Consider the following 8,898-nt stretch of genomic DNA (forward strand, 5'->3'; position numbering starts at 1 on the left):
GTTAGCTCTGCTGGTTACAGCGTGGTGTTGGTAACCAACAGGTCCAGGGTTTGAGCCCTGTTACTGGCCAGCCACCCCACCAAAAAACAAATGAGCAGGCAGATCAGGAGATTCCATGCTATGTACTTTATTTTATTTTATTTTTTTTCTCCTTTTTGTCTTTTTTCGTGACCGGCAACGGATCGCAACCCTGAGTGTCGCGAGATTCCAGGGCTGGCTGGTTAGCTCAGCTGCTTAGAGCATGCTGTTGATAACATCGAGGTCCAGGGTTTGAGCCCTGTTACTGGCCAGCCACCCCACCAAAAAACAAATGAGCAGGCAGATCAGGAGATTCCATGCTATGGACTTTTAAACAATCTTCATATGTTAAGTTCGTCATGAGAAACACGGAAATTGATAACAGAAATCACAATTTGAATGAATAGATTTGGGTGGAGGTAGAGAGACACTCACAAAACCATTTCAACAATTAGCAACCTGTTTATACACAAATAACTCCCAAATCTTGAGTAAACAAGTAAGCGTTTTTATCACCATTTTGGACTTTTAAACAATCTTCATATGTTAAGTTCATCATGAGAAACACGGAAATTGATAACAGAAATCACAATTTGAATGAATTGATTTGGGTGGAGGTAGAGAGACACCCACAAAACCATTTCAACAATTAGCAATCTGTTTATACACAAATAACTCCCAAATCTTGAGTAAACAAGTAAGCGTTTTTATCACCATTTTACAGATAACTCAGTTATATATAAAAAGCTGAGTATAAGTGAATAAAAATACAAATGAAAACACATTCTAAGTGAACTGAAAGAGTTCTCACCTTAAAAACAACTTACAGATAACTCAGTTATATATAAAAAGCTGAGTATAAGTGAATAAAAATACAAATGAAAACACATTCTAAGTGAACTGAAAGAGTTCTCACCTTAAAAACAACACAATGGGTTTCTTTACCAATTCCATTTGATAAATTTCTACATTCTTTCTGATAAATTTCTAATATCTGTGTTTGTTTATTTTCTCCTTACAGCAAATATGAGGTTTCCGTGTCAGGGGCAGACTGGTTATTTACTTATAAAATGTCTTTTTATTGATTTCTCAGTACCCAATTTCCTTTTTGGGGTGATACAGTGAGAGCAGATGTCACCCTAAATGTATAGAGGGAGACTGTAATATAGGAGAGGGACACCAAAATTATGAACCTGGTAGCTTATATATGAACTGCTGCACAGGTGCCCCCTTCCTCTCTTTACCTTTTTAATGTAAACAAACCCTCTGTTGGGAAAAAAAAGTAGAAGGTCTCTAGGTGTTACAGCTCTTTGGAATATAAATGCAAGGCTCAAGAATTTATTACCATTTAAGTTGTAAATAAATGGTTTTAGGGAGAGATAAACCTGTAAATCTCTCAGGAATGATTCACTTTCTCCAACTTCCAAGGTGTAGCTATTTGTCAATCATCCTTTAACCCAGGTTGCCAGTAATTTTTACTCAGGAAACCATGACTCTGCAGAATATGAAAATAATAGCTGTTTCTCAACACCATAAAATGTATTTTGGTAGAATTATATTTCCCATTCATGGACAAGTGATCATTTTATCTGAAGGCTGCACAGCATAAGAGTAATGGAAGAAAGTGGTCAAAAGTATCTGGATTATGGAAATTCCTGAATGCTAAAAATTTTGGACAATGTATGTGTAGGCAATAGGTAATCAATCAGTATCTCCGACTCCCTAAATTTAGAGGAAAAGTGGAATAACAATGGTTTAGATACAGAAGAATAAAACTGCATGACTGTGTGGGTGGAGAATGAGAGATTTTCCAAAAAGCAGGGATCAGCAGGACTAAGAAGGTGCGAGAATGGGAGGGGTGGGAACGGTGAGTGATTTATCTCAGCACCGCACTCTACCGAGTGACCAAGGGGCGGCCCCTGCGGTGAATGATTTAACACTGTCAAATTCTTCATTTCAGAGAAATCGGGTGGGCTGAGGGCTGAGAGAATAACCTTAGGAGTTAACTTTAGATGAACTGGACAAGTATATATTTTTAGAAATTTGTTTGTTTTTTGTCAATCATATTTCCTTTTTGCTTAAGAGCCTGTGGAAGAACAGCTTAATACCACTCAGTGGACCATTCAGTGGCCTGAGCAGTGGGAGCTGCAGACCAGTCCACAGTAGCAGGCTGAGTGTTCCAGTCATCAGCAGGGACCTGCTGAATAGTCACAGAGGCCACCTGCATGCCTTCAGACTAGTCTGTGACCCCAGGTGGAATAGCAGTAAACTCAGGAGCTGGAGCAGTCCATTCATCCTGAAATTCCTCCTTGGTCACAGCTGTTTCAGCAGCAGCCTGCTCTTTCTCTCCAATCTCGTCAGTGTCTCTGCAGAAGTATAGATCAGGCAAGACCTCCCATGGGTGTTCACAGGAGATGATGTCACACATATGCAGGACTTCTCGGCCCTTTCCACCACCTCAGAGCCTCTGAGTGAGCTCTGGTGTTGCATGGCATGGCAATGTCCACACAGCACAAGGAGAATCTGTGTCACACAGAGTGGTGTAGGAAGATTAACACAAGATGCCTCTGTGAGAGGCTGGGGGTCTGCCCTGGGATCAGTAACCACAGAAGACCCACCTCCTGGAAGGCTGCCTGGATCTGGTTAGTGAAGGTTCATGGAATGAAGCAGCCAGCAATAGGAGTGCCTCTGCACACAACCAGCCCAGTGACAACCACTGAGCTGCTGCAGGAAGTGCCCTGGGCCCTCCTGAGCCAGGGTGGTTGGGGGCCTTGGCCACGTCCCACTGACACATGCAACCAGCCCAGCAATGACCACTGAGCCACAGTAAGAAGGGCCCCAGGTTACCAAGCTGGGGTGGTGTGGGGTGAGGGCTTTTGCCACCCCCCACTCCCCGACATCTGCACCCAGCCTGGCAAAGACCAAGCCACCACTGGAAGCCTCCTAGTCTCCCCTGTGGGAATGAGGGGGGTGCCACAGGCCTCAATCCCACCTCTCCTCCTTCCTCCTTCTTCCATCCCATTTCCTTCCCCTTTCCCCTCTCCCCCCACCCTCTCAACTGCTCCGCAACAACTTCATAGACTATAAAAAAAATATTAATAAAAAAAATAGGAGTGCCTCTGGTGGCAGCAGCAAACCTTAGCACAGCCCGCTGACCAGTACTGGAGGATATGAAACTGATGTCAGCAGGGTTTGCAATGGCAACAATGGCACAAGCCACCAGCAGAAGCTTCTCCCAAGTCCTCTTCAGGTTTATGATGTACATGCCGTCACTTTGCCTTTTGTAAATGTACTGTTCCATGTGGAAGCCAAGGTTGGTGCCACCTACGTGGGTTCCTGCTGCAGGGAATTCGAGCACATCCTCCTTCATTTGGTGAACATCAAGGGCTCTGGACATTGTGAAATATTCCCTTTAAGGTAGGATGGGAATGCAGAACGACACCCCATGGACCCTTCTATGGGTAGTGCAGAAAGCTCGATGTTCTTATCACTGCTCGTATGATGTCATCCGCTGCTGGGTGTGTGTGGGACACAGAGGAAGGTAGGGAAGGGCGTGATGAGGAAAGAAGAACATATTTACTTATCATAAATCCACAGAAAATGAAGTCCCATTTTTTCACTATGTTTTCTGTAGAGTATTGTAAGTGTCCTCATTTAGCACAGATTTGTCATTTTCTCCTTCAACTCTTGGAGTCTAGGTGCAGGCCAAGAGAAAGCAGAAAGCAGGCAGTGGGTTACCTAGGGTTGGGGCCTGGCCAGGCAGTTACAAGAACAATCAGATGTAAAACAGTGTACATTATAGCCGAGTGAGATTAGAGCTGGGCTTAGGAATTGTGAGGACAGCAAGAAGCAGGGAGGCCAGAAGCCCTAACAATGGTAACCAACAGGGCCAGCATGAAGAAGGGATGTTGGCAGTAGGGGTGGGGGGAGGAAACCATGTCATTCAAGGTCAAGGACTGGAATGCAGTGTTCAGGTCTGAGAAGAGGGAGGTGAGCATAGAGAAGAGCCAAGTGGCTCCACTTCTCAACCACAACCCTTTGAAAGATCAGGGTCAACAAGAACGAGAGGTAAGAGAATAGGGGGAAATTGCAGAGGTGAGAGGTTAAGGTCAAAGGGAAATATTTTGAGATGCAGGTCCTAGCAAAAGGAAACGTCTCAGTGCTGAAGAGCCCAGTGGCATAACCATGCTGGGGAGCAGAAATTAAGGGCCCTAGAGTGAAGGTGGCAATGGAACTGGGAAATGGACAAGAATACTGGACAAAGTTGAAGGTGAGGAGGATATCATGGGTGTGGGGTGTGCTGGGTATCAATGGGTCTCTATGGGCTGCAGTGACATTTGACTCTAAGGTGAGGAAGTAGAACGCATCATCCCCAGAGTTCTAATTGGAGTGTTGGCAGAACAACACCATGCAATCATTCTCCGAAAAGATTTTTCTTTACTTATTGGGCCTGGCACTATGGGTTCTGTGGATTGTGGCTCTGATGCTACAGGAGTAAAATGAAAGATGGAATAGCTGGTTGAAAGCCATAAGGAAAAAATTTATCCCTAATAGTTGAATGTATGAAGATACTTCAAAAAGTTTGTGGAAAAATAGAATTAAAAGATAATGTAAATTGTTCTGTGAACTTCTGAAGTACCCTTGTATTTCAGAAATAATTGCTACTAAAACAAGATTACATTTCTTCTTGTCTATTTTCTTGAAATTTAATTTTCTGAAGAATTAGAGTAAAAACATAAAATATGTGCTATTATTGTGGAAAAATAGAATTAAAAGATAATGTAAATTGTTCTGTGAACTTCTGAAGTACCCTTGTATTTCAAAAATAATTGCTACTAAAACAAGATTACATTTCTTCTTGTTTATTTTCTTGAAATTTAATTTTCTGAAGAATTAGAGTAAAAACATAAAATATGTGCTATTATCAAAATAATCTTGCAGATAGTTCAAGGAGAATTGCTTGTGAAGTTTATCCTAACAATATTTATAAAATGACTGAAGATAGGATTAGGGATGAGGTATATATGAGAAGATCTTTTTATCTTTGATTTCAGTAGTAAACATCAGCAGATATTTTATCCAATCCCAAATTTAAATATTCTATTATAATATTCTGATCCTTTAGCGACTTGTGCTCATCCATAAAAAGTTTGTGCTAGTCTTGCCTATTTCCAGGAAATATAATTTTTTTACATTTTAGTTTCCAAGTAAAATCAGCTATAGTTAATGTAAATTAAGGATGCCACCATAGAAAGCTGTTCCTTGTCAGTCTTTCACATTGGAACTGTGCTACACAGAATCTTAATGAATTAGCTTCTAGGTTCAGAAAAATGGTCATGGGAGAATCCTAAAATACTTGTGTGCTATCAGTCTCGGTATAGTCTGTTGCTATGTAAAGGCCCAAAGCTGGCCTGCCATCATGTTCCAAGGGTCTAAATAGAATTTATTATCAATGCTATAAGATGTTCCCGTGGGAATGGGATGTTTTCTGGTAGAACAACGTCTTATTTAGAGTTTTCAGGCCAGACAAAAACCTCATATTTCTGTCAGAATCCCGGTCATTAATAAAGAACTCTTGGCAGTATCCCAACCCTGAAGTAGCCACAGGAGTAGAGTGTGATGGTTATGCTCAGGATTTGACTTTGGGCTTTGAGCACTTTCCTCATCTCCTAGTCATAGTTTCCATATATTTTTATTGTCCTAGCCTGTTTCAGCTGCTATAACAAAATTCCACAAACTGGGTGGCTTATAAACAACAGAAATTTATTTCTCACAGTTCTGGAGGCTGGGAAGTCNGTGCCGCCACGCTTCCCAAGCGGCGCACTGTAGCAGTGCGCCACCGGGCCGGCCCAATGCTATGGACTTTTAAACAATCTTCATATGTTAAGTTCATCATGAGAAACACGGAAATTGATAACAGAAATCACAATTTGAATGAATTGATTTGGGTGGAGGTAGAGAGACACCCACAAAACCATTTCAACAATTAGCAATCTGTTTATACACAAATAACTCCCAAATCTTGAGTAAACAAGTAAGCGTTTTTATCACCATTTTACAGATAACTCAGTTATATATAAAAAGCTGAGTATAAGTGAATAAAAATACAAATGAAAACACATTCTAAGTGAACTGAAAGAGTTCTCACCTTAAAAACAACACAATGGGTTTCTTTACCAATTCCATTTGATAAATTTCTACATTCTTTCTGATAAATTTCTAATATCTGTGTTTGTTTATTTTCTCCTTACAGCAAATATGAGGTTTCCGTGTCAGGGGCAGACTGGTTATTTACTTATAAAATGTCTTTTTATTGATTTCTCAGTACCCAATTTCCTTTTTGGGGTGATACAGTGAGAGCAGATGTCACCCTAAATGTATAGAGGGAGACTGTAATATAGGAGAGGGACACCAAAATTATGAACCTGGTAGCTTATATATGAACTGCTGCACAGGTGCCCCCTTCCTCTCTTTACCTTTTTAATGTAAACAAACCCTCTGTTGGGAAAAAAAAGTAGAAGGTCTCTAGGTGTTACAGCTCTTTGGAATATAAATGCAAGGCTCAAGAATTTATTACCATTTAAGTTGTAAATAAATGGTTTTAGGGAGAGATAAACCTGTAAATCTCTCAGGAATGATTCACTTTCTCCAACTTCCAAGGTGTAGCTATTTGTCAATCATCCTTTAACCCAGGTTGCCAGTAATTTTTACTCAGGAAACCATGACTCTGCAGAATATGAAAATAATAGCTGTTTCTCAACACCATAAAATGTATTTTGGTAGAATTATATTTCCCATTCATGGACAAGTGATCATTTTATCTGAAGGCTGCACAGCATAAGAGTAATGGAAGAAAGTGGTCAAAAGTATCTGGATTATGGAAATTCCTGAATGCTAAAAATTTTGGACAATGTATGTGTAGGCAATAGGTAATCAATCAGTATCTCCGACTCCCTAAATTTAGAGGAAAAGTGGAATAACAATGGTTTAGATACAGAAGAATAAAACTGCATGACTGTGTGGGTGGAGAATGAGAGATTTTCCAAAAAGCAGGGATCAGCAGGACTAAGAAGGTGCGAGAATGGGAGGGGTGGGAACGGTGAGTGATTTATCTCAGCACCGCACTCTACCGAGTGACCAAGGGGCGGCCCCTGCGGTGAATGATTTAACACTGTCAAATTCTTCATTTCAGAGAAATCGGGTGGGCTGAGGGCTGAGAGAATAACCTTAGGAGTTAACTTTAGATGAACTGGACAAGTATATATTTTTAGAAATTTGTTTGTTTTTTGTCAATCATATTTCCTTTTTGCTTAAGAGCCTGTGGAAGAACAGCTTAATACCACTCAGTGGACCATTCAGTGGCCTGAGCAGTGGGAGCTGCAGACCAGTCCACAGTAGCAGGCTGAGTGTTCCAGTCATCAGCAGGGACCTGCTGAATAGTCACAGAGGCCACCTGCATGCCTTCAGACTAGTCTGTGACCCCAGGTGGAATAGCAGTAAACTCAGGAGCTGGAGCAGTCCATTCATCCTGAAATTCCTCCTTGGTCACAGCTGTTTCAGCAGCAGCCTGCTCTTTCTCTCCAATCTCGTCAGTGTCTCTGCAGAAGTATAGATCAGGCAAGACCTCCCATGGGTGTTCACAGGAGATGATGTCACACATATGCAGGACTTCTCGGCCCTTTCCACCACCTCAGAGCCTCTGAGTGAGCTCTGGTGTTGCATGGCATGGCAATGTCCACACAGCACAAGGAGAATCTGTGTCACACAGAGTGGTGTAGGAAGATTAACACAAGATGCCTCTGTGAGAGGCTGGGGGTCTGCCCTGGGATCAGTAACCACAGAAGACCCACCTCCTGGAAGGCTGCCTGGATCTGGTTAGTGAAGGTTCATGGAATGAAGCAGCCAGCAATAGGAGTGCCTCTGCACACAACCAGCCCAGTGACAACCACTGAGCTGCTGCAGGAAGTGCCCTGGGCCCTCCTGAGCCAGGGTGGTTGGGGGCCTTGGCCACGTCCCACTGACACATGCAACCAGCCCAGCAATGACCACTGAGCCACAGTAAGAAGGGCCCCAGGTTACCAAGCTGGGGTGGTGTGGGGTGAGGGCTTTTGCCACCCCCCACCCCCCGACATCTGCACCCAGCCTGGCAAAGACCAAGCCACCACTGGAAGCCTCCTAGTCTCCCCTGTGGGAATGAGGGGGGTGCCACAGGCCTCAATCCCACCTCTCCTCCTTCCTCCTTCTTCCATCCCATTTCCTTCCCCTTTCCCCTCTCCCCCCACCCTCTCAACTGCTCCGCAACAACTTCATAGACTATAAAAAAAATATTAATAAAAAAAATAGGAGTGCCTCTGGTGGCAGCAGCAAACCTTAGCACAGCCCGCTGACCAGTACTGGAGGATATGAAACTGATGTCAGCAGGGTTTGCAATGGCAACAATGGCACAAGCCACCAGCAGAAGCTTCTCCCAAGTCCTCTTCAGGTTTATGATGTACATGCCGTCACTTTGCCTTTTGTAAATGTACTGTTCCATGTGGAAGCCAAGGTTGGTGCCACCTACGTGGGTTCCTGCTGCAGGGAATTCGAGCACATCCTCCTTCATTTGGTGAACATCAAGGGCTCTGGACATTGTGAAATATTCCCTTTAAGGTAGGATGGGAATGCAGAACGACACCCCATGGACCCTTCTATGGGTAGTGCAGAAAGCTCGATGTTCTTATCACTGCTCGTATGATGTCATCCGCTGCTGGGTGTGTGTGGGACACAGAGGAAGGTAGGGAAGGGCGTGATGAGGAAAGAAGAACATATTTACTTATCATAAATCCACAGAAAATGAAGTCCCATTTTTTCACTATGTTTTCTGTAGAGTATTGTAAGTGT

The 8,898-nt window shown here is 42.9% G+C and overlaps 2 pseudogenes; both read right to left on the reverse strand.

The window, feature by feature from the left end:
- Positions 1-2,119: 2,119 nt before the first annotated feature.
- LOC103593633 lies at positions 2,120-3,415 on the reverse strand (annotated as a pseudogene).
- Positions 3,416-7,351: 3,936 nt separating this feature from the next.
- Positions 7,352-8,647, reverse strand: LOC103593634 (annotated as a pseudogene).
- Between the last annotated feature and the right edge of the window lie 251 nt (positions 8,648-8,898).

Source organism: Galeopterus variegatus, unplaced genomic scaffold (genome assembly GCF_000696425.1).
Source record: "Galeopterus variegatus unplaced genomic scaffold, G_variegatus-3.0.2 Scaffold1384, whole genome shotgun sequence".
Classification (NCBI taxonomy): Eukaryota; Metazoa; Chordata; class Mammalia; order Dermoptera; family Cynocephalidae; genus Galeopterus; species Galeopterus variegatus.